General features: G+C 38.7%; 1 protein-coding gene across 4 annotated transcripts in view; it reads left to right on the top strand.

Moving 5' to 3' along the window:
• The first annotated feature begins 12837 nt into the window (after positions 1-12837).
• Positions 12838-17901, top strand: part of LOC310885011 (uncharacterized protein) — a 33908-nt gene continuing 28844 nt past the window's right edge. For all 4 annotated transcript variants that reach the window (XR_014574495.1, XR_014574496.1, XM_083807727.1 and 1 more), the window contains exon 1: positions 12838-13515. The gene's annotated coding sequence lies outside the window, so the exon portion shown is untranslated. The remainder of the gene's footprint in view (positions 13516-17901) is intronic.

Genomic DNA, 17901 nt, shown 5'->3' with positions numbered 1-17901 from the left:
CAGCGGCGCGAGGAGCCGCTGGGGTCCCCGGAGGCCGTGCCGGTAGCAGCCGAGCTGGCGGCCTTGGGCCGGTGCTGCCGCCCGAGGGGCTGCCGCGACGGCCGCGAGCCCTCTCGGTCCGGCCCCGCGCCGGAGCAGACCGGGGGCGCCCGCGCTTTTCTCCCGGCGGCGCCCGTTCGGCTGCGCCCGGCGCTCGGCCCGCCGGCGTCCCCGAGCCTCCCGCGGGCAGCGGAGCCACGGCGGTGCCTGAGAAAACGGCCCTGCGCTGCGAGAATTTCCTCGTGACTCTGCCAGCAATTTAGTGTATTTCTAGGACTTTTTTTTTTTTTTTTGGCCTTTGAAAGTGAAGGATGGTCATTGTACTCCTCAACGTGAGAGACGTCTCAGGAAGACCATAATGATAGATATCTGAATTGTTTTGCAACTTTTAGTGAAATTTGAGTTTGCCTCGAATCCAGTGGCCAAAAAAAAGGGGGGGGCGGGAGGGGCGGGGGCAGTGCTATAAATAGCAATGGAAAAACGAAATAGTGCCAGTCTCTTGAAAAGTAAGTGCTGCTGAGAAAACCAGGAGGAACTGGGTATTCTTGGAATCCTCTGGAGGGGAAAATAAGGCATATTTACTGTTTATCATGTCTTCAGCTGCTCTCTCAACACAGGAGGTGATCCACTTGGTTGCCCTGCAGAAAAAGATTTGGAAGTAGGCAGCGTACCCTGCCAAACAGTACTTGATTTTGCTGTCCTAGAAGGCTCTCTTATGCTTTACACATGCTATGGACAGATACCTTATCTGCTACATAACAAGAATTACTCTACAGTCAAACTGGTCATGCAACAAGCATATACATGAACTTTCCAAAATAAGTTGAGATTCCACAAGAACAATTCATAGGCTGAAAATAGATCAAAGACTTATTTTGAACTCTCCAAATAAGCCTGTGGCGTTCATGATAGTGTTACTGTGCCAGCATACTAAGGGAGCTCATAACTACAGCTAGTTCTATTTCTGTAAGGCATCAGGCCTCCAAACAAAAACTTAATGCAGTTTTTGGCAGTATCTCAATTCAGAGAGGCAACTATTTACTAGGCATTTTTGGGGAAGATAAACTACTGAAACTCTGTAACTCTTGCTCTAAGAAAAAGAAAAGGAGTTCAAGTATTATCTCTGTTACTGCTAGATGCTATGGCATTTTTTTCCTACAGTTGTTAAGGAAACAGCAAATTACCTGTGTTTTTTCTCTGCAAGACACTGCTGATCTAAGCAAGGTAGTGCCATTTTATTTTTCTTTCAGAAGTTTCTCATTCAGTTCAACTTTGTTAGAAAGAAAACATGACTAAGACTTCTTTACAAGTGAAAATCCAGCAAAATAATTCACAGTCTTCGAGATAACTGGCATAAGCAGTGACTGTATATATATATATTTAGTTTTGTCCTTTTTAGAGTCTCTGGGTTTACCTGGAAATAACGTCAAGTTTAATTTTTAGTTGCTCACATAGTACTTGACACTTCTATGAAATGGTCTTCAAGGAACAGAAATAGTGTTTATATGTATCTTTAAAGTTATGTGTCAGTGAACTTACTTTGTTGACATTGCCAATTACTCAGTACCTTTTAGAATGTAACATTTCTGTAGCTTAAAGATGGAAAGGCTGGGAATTTAGGATATAACCTCTATTGGTTCAGTTTTGCAGGAGGTTTTATTTCTAGACTCTTACTGTTAATTCTGGAATAAATAAAGTCTCAACGTGTTTCATTGCTGTATAAGTGATATCATATACTTTGTCTAAAGGTCTCATACTGAGTGGGGCAGGTGAAGCTGACCTGCACAGAAGATAGAAAAGACCTTAGCGAGGCTGAAGAATTTGTCAAGTTTTTATTACCCAGCAGATGGTGCTGAAGGCCAGGGCAGCAGCACACCCATACTGTTCTGTATCCAAACTCTGAAGGGAGTCTTGCACAGAGGTAGCGCAGCTAGACATCGTTTCTGGTAATTTTCCAGAATCTGGAGATATTGTTGAATTGTAAGTCATCAGGATTTTGTAGAACAAAAAAGTCTTCAATTTTAATGACAGAAAATGTAATTTCATTTAATTTTATAGTTACTATTTACTGGGGTTAGTTTTCATTTGAAAAAGGCTAATTTCATCCAGTACTTTTCTTTGGTATCGCATCTATTGTTCTATTGCATGAAGCTTTTCCCCTAATAAGCATAGAAGGAAAGATAGGTTGATAGTTTGGCAAGATTTAAGTCACAGTTACAGCATGTACTGCAACAAACACAAACAAAAAGACTATTTGGGGAAAACTTGTTGATCAAAAAGTACGTCTTCAGTTTCATTCCAATGCAGCATACCTACACTACAGGAAAAGAGCAACTTGCAGGGAAATGCTTGTGTGAGGAGGTTAAGGTTGGCTTTACCAATAGAAAGGCAGATTTATTTTTTTTTTTTAGAAAAGTGATGTTAACTTATTTTGTTGCCTATGGGAAATACACTTCAAACTGTGAAACATTTTTCTTCCTATAAATTTATTTGGTCTTAAGAATATTAATCATCAAGTATAAACTTAGTGATTAGCATTGATAAACTAGGTAGAATTAAATACTTGTTTGACCATTATGCTCAAAGTAACTAAAATTAGGTAGCATAGTTACAAAGAAGTATCAACATATGTTGTAATTTTTCCTGTGAAAATACATTAAATTTTAACAAAAAGCCTCTGATCTCTAATTCTCAGGTAACTTCACATAAAGCCTATGATTTGAAGGAGCTTATTAACTTGTTTCATTTCACGTTATTATTACCCAAATTAAGCATTTACAAGTTAACTTCTAAGATTAGGCCTGGAAATCAGGTCCCATGGAATTTCTTGTTTTGTGATAATATAATAACATAATTTGTGTAGTACTTTATTGTTTCTTCTTCTTGTTAGAAGAATCAACTGTATTTCATCATCTGTTGGTGTTCCTGTATGTCCATCTGTGTGTCTCACTTAAATGAGACAAGGGCTTCTAGTACCATGTTCCAAAGTTACCTTTTATGGTTGGCTTGCTTTTACTCTATTTCTCTAAAACAGGATAGATATTAATACTTAGAGTAAATATAGCAAGCACTGATGTTTCCTCAAAATAAAACTTCTAAAAACAATATTTATGCTTAATCCTTTAATCTTTAATATTTATTTAATAGTCAAAACATGGTAATATATAGATTTTTAAATTTGTCATAAAGACTTCTTCAACTAGTTTCAACTTATCAAAATACAGCAATCTGGAGAAATATTTCATATGGACTAAATACACACTACTAAAATGAAAACTTGTGCTACTCATAGGGTTGTTAAGACTGAATGAAGCAGCAAAGAAGTGTAGCTAGGGTCTAGTGGTCTGCAGTCCGCTGTGATCAGTTTTCAGCAGCATCATATAGATTTGGATCATACACAGGCTGTGGAATTCTTATCCCATGTCTCTTTAAAATTTCACCCAGGCTAAAACAATAGAGATTTTCTTTGATTTAGCTGAGCAAGAAAACATGTTAAAACACAGAAGGGAAGAGACGGAGCATGCCATTACACAGGGCCTAAAGAAGTTATTTGAGATGGTAATCATACCCATTTATCAAAATTTGGTCTATGCACATATTTTCAAGTCTAACAGTGCAAATTCACAGATTTTCAGTCCATTGCCTCCCTACATTAATAAGAAATCTACTACAAATATGAGGAAATAGACAATATTTAATACAACAAAATTATTAAGTTATCTTTTGTAGCCATTGTCAGAATGCATTAGCAATTTAAGCAATATATGAGCAAGATCAGCAGTAGTGCAAGAAAATTTTGAATGAGGAAAGAGATTTTCAGATGAAATTTGAAAAGGTAATATTTACATAGTATAGCAGCTGCTGCAGAAGAGAAATCTCTAGCACTTTAAGTTGCATCGTAGGGGAAAGAGTACTAAAGATGGACACATAAAAAAGGGGACATGTGACATGTAGTGTAGGAGACACCCAGAAGCATGTGTATTAGAATCTTGTTTGACAAATCATCATCATCATCATCAAAGGGACAGTATAATTGTCTCTGCACAGTGTTTTGGAAAAGTTGAACTGATAGATGACTGCACAATATATTAAAAATAATATAGGATCAAATCAGATAAATTAAGCTATCTCAACACAGAACTTAAAATTGCTGTATTGAAATTTAAGACCTAAATAGGAAAAATATAGCATCAGGACAGTACTATTGACTAGGCGATTAGGGTGATAACAATAACGGTAATGTACTAATGGAAACATGGCTTAGAGGAGAAGAAAACAATCAGTGATTTCTGCTACCAGCATGTAGATTGAGTAGATGTCACCTCAGATGCCAATACTAAGTTTTGCTAAGCTTGGCTACTGTTTTGTGAAGCAGCCAGATATGATTCCTAGAAGAGATGCACCTCTTGACACAGTAACAAGCAGAGTGTATGACCTGGCTCAGAATATTACCATCATTGAGACACTCTGTAGTGCAGACCAAAATGTACTTGTTAAATGCTTGCTAAAACCAACAACACTCAGAACGTAATGTTCCAAGGTGACATGAATGTTATTGTATGCCTTGAGCATATGTCTCCCCAAAAGAACTTTAGAAAGACCAGAATTTGTCAATAACAATTTGTAATCATGTTTCTTGGTAGCAAAGGGCTATGTTCAACTTACAGTTCACAGATAGACAGCAGGTGAATACAAGATCTTTAATACTTTAGACTTTCATAGTTAGCCTTGTCTAATTTAATGTAATAGAAATTGCTTTAAAAGGAATTGGATCAGAGTTTGTGGTGGTTTAACACTGGTGGGTAGCTCAGCTCCACCATGCCACTCTCTCACTCCCCTTCCTCAAAAGGCCAGGGAGAGAAAATATGATGAAAAAACCTCATGGATTGAGATAAAGACAGGGAGATCACTCACCAATTACCTTCACGGACAAAACAGACCCTGCATGGAGAGATTACTGTAATTTATTACCTATTGATAACAGGCTAGAGCAGTGAGAAAATAAAATCAAACTAAAACCATCTTCCCCTTATCCACCCTTTTCTACTTTCTCCCCCTGAGCAGTGCAGAGGAATGGGGTATGAGGACTGGTCAGTACAGAACAGTTTGCTGCTTCTTCCTCCTCACTATCTTCCCCTGCTCCTGCGTGGGGTCTGCCCCACAGGATGCGGTCCTTCCCAAACTGATCCTACATGGGCTTCCTACAGACTACAGCTCTTCAAGAACTGGGTCCATACTGTGGGATCCAGCACTGTTTCCCATTGGCAGCAGCTGCCACCAGATCTTCTGCTCCTGCGTGGGCTTCTCTCCACAGGCTGCAGCCCTGGCCTGTCGTCTGCTCCTGCGAGGGTTCTCTGCAGAGCACAGCCTCCTTCAGGTCTCATCTGGCTGCTCAACCGTGGGCTCCTCCACAGGCTAGAGCGTGGAACTCTCCTTCACCATGGTACCCCAGGGGCTGCAGGGGGACAGCCTGCTCCATCAGCGGGCTCTCCATGGGCTGCAGGGGAATTTCTGTCCCAGCACCTAGTGAAACTCTTCCCCTCCTTCTTCACTGACCTTAGTGTCTGCAGGATTCTCTCTCTCTCAGTTGCGCACTCCTCTCTCCCAGCTGCTGTTGCGCAGCAGTTTTTTCCCTTTCTTGAATCTGCTGTCCCAGAGGTGCAACCCATCTCACTCATGGCTCAACTCCGGCCAGCAGCGGGTCCCTTTCAGATCTGTCTGGAACTGGCCCTTCCCTAACTTGGGGCAGTTGCTGGACTCTTCTCACAGAGGCCATGCTTGCAGCCCTGCCACTACCTAAACCTTGTCACGTAAACCCAATACAGTGTTAAATCCCATTAATTCTGAAGAGTGGTTAATATACATTATCAGCTAAATGAACGTTTTTCCTAACTTGGTACTTAAGCCACTAAAGAAACAATACTAAGGCACCATGATCCGATCATTATATGTAAAGTTTTATTATCATTGGATTTGTCTAACAGAAGGTTGGTCCATGGAGAATCTTACAGTCTCCTTCCAATTTGTGTGGGATTTATGGTATCTCTAAAATCAAAAAGTAAATATAAAGAAGCCTTAAAAACCTTCAGGTTTATACAGTATGTTCATTCAGCTGATGTCCCAAATAGATCATAAATATATATAGTCATGTGTTTCTCCTCCCCCTCCCCCCCAAAAGATGAAGGAGTATTCAGTTTGCTCCTGGTATAGGAGTCAGCTCCTCCTTACTAGTAGGCAAGCTGTTCAGGTACAGCCTCAGAGTGTTATCACAAGGGTAATCTAATTTCCACTGTAACTGACTGCACAAACCACTTTAGTAAGGTTGTATTATTTATTTTTCTCTAGACTGCCATAGTATGAACTTTGTACCTTGCTTGGCCAGCTAGGTAACATTGCTAAGCATTTGATAGGGAAAAAATAAATCACTTTTTAAATAGCAGGTTCCTGTAAAGAGTCAGCAACACAAATGCAATGGATATCTGACTCAACAAACTCCATCCTCTGGTTAAAATAACATCATAATTCTGCAGCAGAAAGCCCACACCAACAAAACACACAGTTCAGGAGAACTGTGAACCTGACTAATGCCAGGTTCATACTGGGGGCTGGGGCATCACTGACATTCTTAAAAGCTCCTACTACTTTCTCTGCTAAATTAGTCAGGTGCTGATGATTATTCATCTGCCAGACTCTTCTCCCATCCTTTCATTGAAACTGACTCTGACTATGCACTGTCTATGTGAAGTCAGCTGGAATGGGATACATGTGTGATCTAGCCCTGAACAAAGGAGTCTAATTCTGAGATCATGGTGAAGAATATAAAATCATACCCTCTTTTTCTCCCTCATAATCTTTGGAAAATACTAAACCTTCTTTGGATGGATTATTTTTTTTTTTTTAAATCTCTATTTCTAAACCTATGTGATACAAAATCTTAAATATGATTAACAAAAAAAGCATTCTCTTCTGTCCCACCTGATTCTTTGCCAATCAGGAAGTTTTGCACTTGCTTTAAGTTTAAGGAGTGTATACTGCATTGCTATTTTGGTTAACACTGTAAACAAAGATGTGGAATATTATATTGGTTCAGTACTTACACGGTATTAGCAGTGGTAGTCCCTGTTTAGATTCAGGATCCCATAGTGCAGAGCAATGAGAAAAGAAAGGATGCTCCTGCCTAAATATTTGTTGAAAAAGGAGTGCAAGACATGACAGCTGGCTGCAGCACACTCCATGGATGGAAGTGGGAGAAGATGGGCATCGGGGTAAGAGGTATATAAAATCTTAATGTGAAACACAGACAAAATAATTCCAAATAGTTACCAACCAACAGATAGCACTCACTTCTTTGTGTTAGCACCAGAAATATTGTGCTGTGAACTCCTATAATGATTAACTTCATAGGATTTGGGGAATTAACGGCTATTTTTGCTATTTTCTTCTGACCTTCTATTCCTGCATTTTCTTCAGACAAAGAATTGCATTCTACCTGCAATGCCAGTTATGATTAACCATGAGTGTGGCCTGAAAAAAGATTTCAGATTTTCTTTATGTGGCTTGTTCTGCTCTTACTGTTGTCCATGTGTGTGAAACACACTAACTCCTGGAACAGACATGCAGGGTCAAGGTTGTTATCTTAGATCAAAATTTCTGTTTTGCAAAGGAATCAAGTAGAAACAGCATTAACTATTATTTGTCTGTTTTACTTCTTCCTGAGCTTATAAATATTTGGATCAAATTCATGAATATAAGCAAGTATATTATCATTTTTGGTGCTCCCTCATGTTTCCCAACACCTGTAAATAGTGAAGCTTCAGTTTGGGATCATCTTGTGGCCATGACAAAAATATAAAAGCTTAGTGGATGCCACATCAAATGCTATAATTTTATTAACTTTTATTAGCATGTCCGAATTTACTTTGCATTTTACTTGTAGCACAGACAAGGGCCCTAGTAGTTGTTATAACCAGAATTAAAATGGGAGTAATAGAATTGTAAATTATTACGTAAAAATGCAGCTTCATTTTGTGAGGTAATTGTGTTAAAAGGCCCAGTAGAGCTTTTCTCATAGATAAGGGCACTGTAGCTTGCATATTTGACAGCACATATTCAGCCTCCTTTCATTCTCCTGATTTTGCTGGATATTTGGTGGATGAGGTGTTAATATTTTTCATTTCTTTCAGAAGTTGGGTGTTTTTTCAATATATCAGCTTCCCATCCAGGTTGGTTTTGTTATGGCCGATTTTGGTAGATAGCTTTGTTTTCTTTAGAGCCTACTAAATGAATGCACAGAACACTGGCTAAAATACCGGTTGGCAACTCAGCTGGCCTCTTTCTCTTACAAAGATATGAATTATCTGGCTCAACGTACAGACTGATTATTCCTTGGATACCAATTGCATGGAGGCTTCAGGTGGTTCATTAACTCATTAGCTTATCTCTCCATTATTTTTTTTTTTTATTTTAAAGAAGAATGAACTTAATTCAAAAGTATGTTTGGCTGTTGGCTGTTTCTTCTGTTAGAAGCCTTTGGGGATGTTGCCTCGTTGCTGCTCATGTGCTGACCCCGATGGTCACACTTGTAGACCCCTGATGATCTACTGAGGTCAGCAGGAAAACACAGTTGGTGTTGTTCCCAGAGATTTGACTACATGACACCACCTGGCCACTCTTGTCATTGAGTTGAACAGTTGGAAAGTTTTGCTTTTGTATTCTTTTAAAACACCCCAAAATTATGTGAGGCATTTCCTTTTACTATTGGAAAATGGAAACGCTATATCTGTATGAAAGAAATTGTTTTGAAGAGTGATACTTGTGATCTCTAAAGCTTGAAATATTCCTTTTGTGTAATATTGCTGCCAACTGCTTACCTCTTTAAAGGAAATACTCATTAAATTCTCTCACTGCAGAATCAAATCCTTTATATGTGTTTCTTAAAACGAATAATAAAAAATACACCCTGCCCCTCCAATAATTTTCCCAGAAGGAAATCTGAATTAAAACTCCTAGTTGCTTGGCATAAATTGCTGGACTAAGCTGGACTCTGTGAGTTATGAGCTAGGGCATTGTGTCCTGGCATGCAGTTGCACTGATGTTATTTTACACTGCTGAGACAGATAGAGGTAACAGGGATTTTTAACTCTAGTACTCTTTCTCTAATGGAATTTAGAACCATGGCTGAACTCCAAATGGGGAAAAATCTTATGCCTCTCTGAAGCTGAGTCCTTTGGTGCTAGGTGTCCGTCATTATCAACAGTTCTTCGTGTCATAGGATAGAAAATAAAAAGGGCATGTACTGTTGCTGTTTTACTTACAGCTAAAGTTAGAGTATTGATCTGGGCCTTGATCACTGCTGTCCTGTACATCATGTCACTGGCAGTACATGTGTATCCAGATCCAGTGAGATTCATTAATGTGTCCGATATAAAAAACATTTACATCACCAAACATTTAACCACCAAAGTCACAAATTTATAGAAGTATATGCTCATCATATTACACATCTTCAAGTAGCAGAATGGCAATGCCAGAAGAAAAAATTCTCATTAAGATTTCTAGAAAGTTGTCATTATTTTAGGAAGGTTTCAGCACTTACATGCTGAGCTCCAACTAGTAGATCTGATATGGATAATATCTTAGAGCAGGTTTCAACTCAGCAACAATTTGGAATCAGAAATCTGAGATGAATCCATAGATCTCTTTTTTTTTTGTTTTGTTTTCTGCTCATATCTTAATCATTCTGAGCTTAGAGATCATAATTTTTCTCACTTGTCTTTAGTGCTTTGTTTTTATAGCAGTACTTTTTCCCCTCTTCTATAGTCCCTGCTGTGATTCATTTAAATGATTTGTTCTTAAAGTGGCAGGTTTCACACTTTTTCTGTTATAAACAGAAAGTTAATGTTTGAATGTCAACTGTCAAACTTCCTTGACATTTGATGGTCTGACATAGGTGTCTTTCCAAAGCATACTTATTTTGATTTTGTGACAGAGATACTTTGGGTCATCTTCTGTTGGTAAACAAAACATCTTTCTTTATAAATCTTACAGTAAGTACAATAACGGCTTTAACTGCATAATGATGGTGAACAAACGTGTTTAGGTCTGTCCCACAGCGTTCAGGTATCCTGAAAGTTTGTGTCCTCATTTGATCTAATATGATGTCAATAGTACCTTGATGTACAGTCAGGCCTTACTTAGGAAACTACTCAGAATAACAACCTCTGGTACTTGTGGACACTACATACATGCATAGAAAATTTCATGTTTCAGGAAACTTGAGTTTTGATGCCACACTCCCTGCTCAGATAAACCTCTGACTTATTTTCAGTGCTGCAGAAATTGTCTGAGAGACTGGAAATAGGGAGCATATTTTTTCTTTAATCTGATTCCTGCCCCTTCCTAGTTTTTAAATTTCTTTCTCCAAATGAGAGGAAAAAAAACTATACCTTTGTAATTGTAAAGGACAGTTCATTTACATGTTGCTAAGCTTATGTTCTACATTAGTATAAAACTATATATTTTAACAGACAGGCACCGTCACTAAATCCACTATAGCACTATTGTTCAAAAATGCACCAATCCATTCATCTCCATGTTATCTTACATTATTGCAGAGTTAAAAAATATGAGCATTAATGTAAGTCTAAGAAATAATTATATATGTATCAAATATTTATAGTTTGCTCATAAGAAAGGGAATGCAACAATGATAAGACAGGTATGCTTTACAACGTAACAAAAAATTATACATACAATTTTATGGCACTAACCAAGAGCAAGAAAGTATTGAGTTACACAACACCTTTAAATTTTAAATAGATGCATGTTGCAAAATCCCTTGAGCAAAACTTAAATTATACATTATAAAGGTATAAATTTCATTCTGCTTCCCAAAAAGGGAAAGCTTTATGCTGAGATGACCAACATGTGCTGAAAACAGATTCAAAAAAAGATGCTTGCAGAAAAAACAAACAAACAAAAAAACATATTTATGATTCAGCTATAGACTTGTCTTTATTGTACTTATAAAATATACATAGCCTTTTATTGAATTGCCTGCTGTCGAAATCTGCAAGAATTTTATTGCTTTTTACTGTCCTGGAGAGGAATAAAGCAGCAGCCTCTGTGTAATTTCATAAGAAGCGAGGACAGTAAATCTAATTTTGCTGGATATGGGATCAATGATAGAAATCACACAATGACCAAAATTTAGAAGTTTTGGAATACACAGTGTCTGTATGTTTTCTCCTCATTTGTATTTTCAAAGCAGTTTGGGGGATATAAATATTTGAATGCATTTCACATTTCAGTGCATTAAACAGTGAGCTATTTTAAGCTTTCTATTTATATTATTTCTTATAAGTACATTAGCCTGTTCCAATATTAAATCAAGGTTTCATTCTGTGCACTTTATATCAGTATCTCCTTTCTTTAACTTTCAAATGGGAGGTACTTGGCCTATTAATATGATGGGAATAAGTGAGGCTTGGCCACTTAACAAGATCCTTTTTTTTTTTTTTCCCCTTTTCCTTCAGGATAAATGAAGGATCAAAGCATGAAACCCCCCAAACTGTCTCTAGTAAAGCCACTAACCTGAAACTTGAAAACCAGGATATAATTTAAAGTAAAACATATAAGCTTAGGAATCTTTTGACAAGATGTACAGAGTGCTGCTGTTGGCAGTGTTTCTAACCTTGGGAGCCCTCTGAGTCTTCCCAGCATTTCCTGAATATCCATGGGAATGATGAACCAATATGTGATTAGTTTCTTGTCACATACTTTCATGAGTGAAATAAAACTCTATGAAAAAATTATTTGACCTCCTATCCTCCAAATATTGCAACATTCATCGATGAGTTTAGTTTAACAGTTTGAGGAAAATCTACAAATAAAAAGTTCATTTTCCATTGTGCGTTTTTTAGTTTTGAATCACGAAAAAACATTCAGGAGTCTATCTACTCTCGTTCTGGAGGTTCCCAAAGCTTTTCATAGTTTAAAAGCCTGATGCAGATCAGTCCTAAGTTCTTGCAACTTTGATCATTGGGTAACTGAGGACGTACAGAATCAAACTGTTAAATTAGCAAATTTTCAGGGCAAGGAGTGAAGAAGGAACAGTAGTTCCACTGAAGGTTTTGAATTCAGGGCATATAAAAGGAGTAAGTTTGAAGATGGCCACAATTCTTACAAGAAATTAAAGACAAAGAAAGCAGTATTAGGCACAGATAGCTGAGGGAAAAAAAAAAAAAAGAAAAAAAGATCTGCTTAGCACAGGACATGTAAATAAGAGACTATCTGTTATTGTCACTGCCAGAAAATGAGAGCATCTCTCCCTCAGTTCCAATGAAGTATGGCATGTCACTGCAGTGAGATTTTCTCACTACCGTAAACTGAAAAGCCCTTCAGTCACAATAAAACCTGTCTGTGAGTCATAGATTTGTTGCTAACTATTTTGTTGCTGAAAATAATATTGACATCTTTTTATTCAGATTATGTTTGTAAAGGCTGTTAAAGTTTGAATTTTGCAGAGAAAAAATATCATACAGATCTCACATGGCAGAAAGATGCTACTCCATATGATAAACAGAAGCCTTGCAAATCCGAATGTTTACAATCTGAAACAAAACAATAGCAACAAAACAGATTAATTTAACCGGTGAAATATCTTTAAGATACTACCAGGTCAGCAATTGTTTGGCATTTTGGAATGTGATCCAACAGACTTCGTGTCTTCCCCAGGAACCAGTTAGATCCACAGAGGATGCATGGGGCCAGGGCAGCTAGACAGTTCTCTCTCAGTGATTCAAGGCTCTCTCCTTGCAACTGGCACGTGATCTTATTAAAATAGAGCAGATGAACAAGACTGCTAAGATGCAGCTAAAGAGCAGCAGCTCCCCTTAATTTGACATTAAGTGGTTATGAGGAAAACGTGAATAGTTTTTAGTGGAGTACTTGGAGTCCAGCATTCCCTTCTTTGTACTAAATTTTTGATGCCAAAAGTTTGGTTCCAGAAACAGTTCAGAAAAGCAGAAAACTGGTTCATTTTGTGTGATGGACTCCTGCTGCCACAGGGAAACTGAGGCAGCTCAGATACTCACAAGAGAATGAGTCTACAAAGCCCTATGATAAATGCTGGCTATTCTAAATAAGCTTCTTGGTATCTAATCAGAAACAGGTACTAGAAAAAAAGAAACATAGCAGTCTCTTGAATGTTGCCTTTGTGGAGATGAAATTACTGCTGACCTTCCACAGGTGTGCAAGCTGGCTGTGGTATGGCTGTGCTTATCAGGTTTCCCCAAGTGTGGCAGTGCAGCTTGATAAACTGGGGAAGCTCATTATGTTCAACAGCTGGGCTCTTGCATATGCACTTCTACTTTCTCAAATGACTGAGATTAAACACTGCTATGCTGTTGCTTCTAGACTTGCATGTTTTTGCTATCCTACCTGTGTCAATGTTAGTGGCTTTTTGGAGTCAAATAGGTAAGACATTTCAGCTGTGGTACAGCGATAAAAATTCTGTGAAAACCTTTAGACTTGTTCAGGAGACTATTGACATACATATTTTTATCTACAGAGAGGAAGAAAAATGGTATTACTGGATTTTGTGTTGTTAGGCCATGAATTAGATAAAATCTTCCTGGAAATTTTTGGTCTAGTTCATTGTCTTGCTTTAGTTTCTATACTTTTGCAAAGGGCCTCTTAGAAGAATGTTCTGTGGTTATATTTATTTCTCTACAGGAAAGTTAATGTGCTTTTGGTCTACAGAAAATTTTACAGATGATGTACATGTTCTCACATTTGCTTTTGTCTGCTTGCTTTTTAAAACTATTATTGTGAAAAATGCTATTTATTACTGTAAACTGTTTTACAAAATAACTGCTATTCTGTAAAACACAAACCTAGCAACTCTGGTGATCAAGTTAACTATCTTTTCATGTAAAAACAGTGAATTTTGTCCTAGGGAGAAACCTGCAGAAAGTTCTCATGGGAAATAGTAGTTTTTCATTTGAGTAAATAGTATACAAAACATTTTCTCTAGGGGGAATTTGAGTATCCTCACAAAATTCTGGGAAAATCCCAGGGAAAACCCATTAAAAAAAAAAACAAACCTCTATTAAAAAGCATTTTAGCTCAGTTTTAATACAGCAGTTGGGGGAACTATGCATCTTTGTTGTAAAGATGGTGTCTTTGGCAAGATATATCTCTCCCTTCCTGTCAGCAACGACAGACAGAACTTGTGTCCCTGGCAGGCAGCAGAGGGAACTCGCACACAAACCTGTGGAATGGCAAAGGTTGTGCTGAGAAGCTGGGAGTAGATACGCTCTTCTGTCCCACTCTGTTCTTGTAGCAAATGCAAGGCACTTGGGTGTCAGTGTGTCTCGAACCCCTCTGAAATTCAGTTCTAAGTTATGGTAGTTGTTATAGCAATTTTCTGAGGAGAAAAAAAGAAAATTCTGTCACACATCAAAAATGTGCCTTAGACACTTCTTTACACAAAATGTTTGCTTTCTGTCTGAATTTCTTTTGTTGTGCTTTCCAAACTGCACTGTCATGTGTGATGAGACACTTATCTGGGAATCCCATGGCCAAGAAGAATGTTAAAAAAAAATGATTTGGCATCACATATGGCATCCTGGTATTATCAAGACAAAGCTTGATACAAAAGACCTGCAAGTAGTATGTATTTAGAGATAAACTGATACTAGGTTCCTACAGGAACAATTTGTTATCAGCTGCTGGGTCTTTAAATCTCTTAGATAGTTGATACCTGCAAAAATTCAATTAATTCTTACTTGTGAAACAAACCTTACTTTAAGTGTTTCACTGACTAAGTTCTGATATGAGTCCAGGAATGAGAATAGAGCATTGTATTAATACTGATGCCGTCTCTTTTTCATCAAACTTGCTGAAAGAAAAGGAATTCAGAGGAACACAAATGGAACTTAAAGTCCAGCCGTTGTGGGGAGAAGTGTGATGTTAACCTTTCCTTAGATACACAGCCCTGAGAGTTACCACTGTTCCAGGGACCGAAACTTTTGTCATGATGCTAGCAGTAAGGGTCAAAAGGGTCAGTCTTGCAAGAATCATCTGTACAAATGAAACCTCTGCTCTGTTTGTAAAACCACATCTCGACAGAGTTGCATAAACAGCAGTGTATGCTGGGAACTGCTTAATCAGGGCCTCCTCTTTACATTGATCTGCTGTCTTCCTGGGCCTCATGGGCTGTAATGTGACATCAGCTGTATGCCCAAGAGTGAAGGGTATGGGTCTGGCTCCTGGTGGTGCTGGACCAAGATATAAGCAGGTCATCTGTAAGGCTGAACTGCTGCAGAAGACCAAGGTGAGTGTGGCCAGCCATTCAGGGAATAGCTTTTTTTTTTTTTTTTTTTTTCCTGCAATCTGAAGTACTGCCTTTAAAACTGCTCTGTTTGGGGTGTGGGGTAGTTTTGCTTTTGTGAGAGCACTTGTATTTAGACTATAACTAGCCTACACGTGTGGGGTTTTTCTAGGCATCTGACTGAGTCCCAAGCAGGGTAGCTTACAGACACTGCTAACCGCAGTTAACTTCACTGATTAACTCAATAGATCACTCTCCCTGTGCTGGAATCAATGACAGTGGTTAAAGGTCTGTCCAATTGCTGTTTTTCCAGTAATGAGTTTATAACAAACCTGCCACCAAATAGTTTAGTGTCATGTGTTTTATCCTTTATTGAATTCAATAAAAAGGCTAATTTGGAGGTAGGCTGGGTTGTCATTTCTGGGTGGAGGGTAGTTAATGTAACTAACGGCATCACTACAGCACAATAGAAACATTAAACTTCTCTCACTCCTAGAAAACAGATTGAGTTTAGCAGACAAAAGAGAACGGTCCAAACATACATTCTAGGCTAGACAAAAAGTGGCAGCTGTCAGGTTGCAAGTTGATTGGACAGTATGTGAAAAGCACAGACAAGTTGGTTAGATCTTGCTTCTCCTTGATTCAGGAAAACCAGCACATTCTTCCAGACCTTATTTACATATTCCTATGCTGTGTACGTGGCAAGACTGCAAGCCACCTTGTCATTCACAAGGGCAACATTAAGGGACTGGGACAGCCAGGCTGCCGCAGTTCAGCAGATGTTGCTACAGGAACATGTTTAAGGCTTTTCTGGAGCTGTCAGGATTTCAACCTGACTTAAAGCAGGAAGAATGTCAGCACGTGACACCCTGCTTAGGTGCTGGTGTAGACAACTAGAGGCGGAGCAGGTTCTGCTGACAGTACTCCAGTGCCTACTGAGCATGATGATTGCACACTCTATGCAGGGAGCCTGCCTGTTAGCATGCTTAAACATCTACAACAGCTGCTTCTTTTGAATCAAAACTGCTCTTCTCTGTGCTTTTGGACCAAAGCAGCAGTAGCTAGATGAAGTGGTCTCTCTGTAGAGAACTGCTGAATCGTCTGAATCAGGAGATTACAGGCAGCCTTGAGTGCAGATTGTTCCTTCACCTTTGCATGCTACTGCCAGTCAAAAGGATTACTTCTTCCTGGGCTCGCATTTCCTTGGGTTTAGATCCCAGTCTGGCAACTGCATGCTCTTATGAGCTTTACGATTACATATTCTTATGCTTTTCAGACTGCCATACTTAAGAAAAAAAGCTGCCATAGCAGAAGTAAATCCAAGAACTGCTACAATAGTTTATGAATACAGAACTTGCCTAGGGTGAAAAAAGTTTTAGTGTCAGACTTTGTGGTATGTGGCTCCAAGCCATTTGAGATTGTGCCGTTAGTTTTTTAAAGAATTCCGTCTTTGGAAATATTAGCTTAAGCAGTTCTGAATAATGTTTCAGGAAAGTATTATATTGGCATTAGCTACTGTAAGTCTAGCATTAGTAATGAAACCCCAATTAAATACCTGAAGAAAACAAAGACATTCTCAAAAGACTAGATCTGTTTCAAAACAGCATACGCTTTGGCAGTATTAAAGGTTCCCTTATTTCAAACTAAAAGTATTAAATGGAAATCTGTTAAAAACAAACAAACTAAACATACTTTGACAATAAAGAAAATCTCTTTAGCTCTGATCTCTTCTAAATACTAGGCTTCATTCAGTGTAGCTTAATGGGAATATGCAGCTGCCTGCTAAGGACTCTGTGGTTAGCATTCTGGGTTTCTCAGTGCCATGAAGAAAGATGAATTAGTCCCTGTACCAGCTACTTGAGCAGCAGTTGCTTAAAGGTCCAGACCCCAGGCATGTTGCAATCAGTCAGAAAACTCTCAGGGCCTGTCCTAATTTCCCCTCTAGACTGAGGGCAGAGAATGCACCCAGGAGAGTGCTGGGTGAATCATCAGGTTATTCTCTTACCACCCCTTAGCTTTTGCCTCCCCCTTTCCACTGTTCCCATCCCTCTCTCAGGTCTTTCTTAACGGGATGTCCCAACCAGGACTAAAATCACATTTCCTCCCTCTCCTCATAACCTGGGTTGGAAGGAAGGAACAAAGGTGTTCTTCGTTTTCCTCCTGTAAAGGAGAAGTTGAGCTCCCCTAACTGACAGCACTTTATAACAGCTAGTGTTTGTGGAAATGGCCTCTGGAAAGGAGGGCAGATCTTTGACTGTCAGCCTCCTAGAGAAAAACAGTTAGTGGAAAAGCAGCATAATAAAAGGTGCTTTCTCCAGGAAGCCCTGAAAATGTATTCTGAAATATGCCTTCCCTACTCTGATTGTGGAGACTGTGGTCCTATTTTCAGCCTTAGTGTAGTGTACCCTGAGCATTAGTAAGAGCTCTGTTTTGAGGTTTACTTACTGACTGTCCAGCATTGTGATCTAGGCTTTCCAAGAATGAGATGGGAGCATAGAATTGAGGTAAATATCTGTATGGGGACATGG

This window comes from Anser anser, assembly GCF_964211835.1.
Source record: "Anser anser genome assembly, chromosome: 21".
NCBI lineage: Eukaryota > Metazoa > Chordata > Aves > Anseriformes > Anatidae > Anser > Anser anser.
The sequence above is the reverse complement of the archived record's forward strand: the minus strand, read 5'-3'. Positions and strand labels throughout refer to the sequence as shown.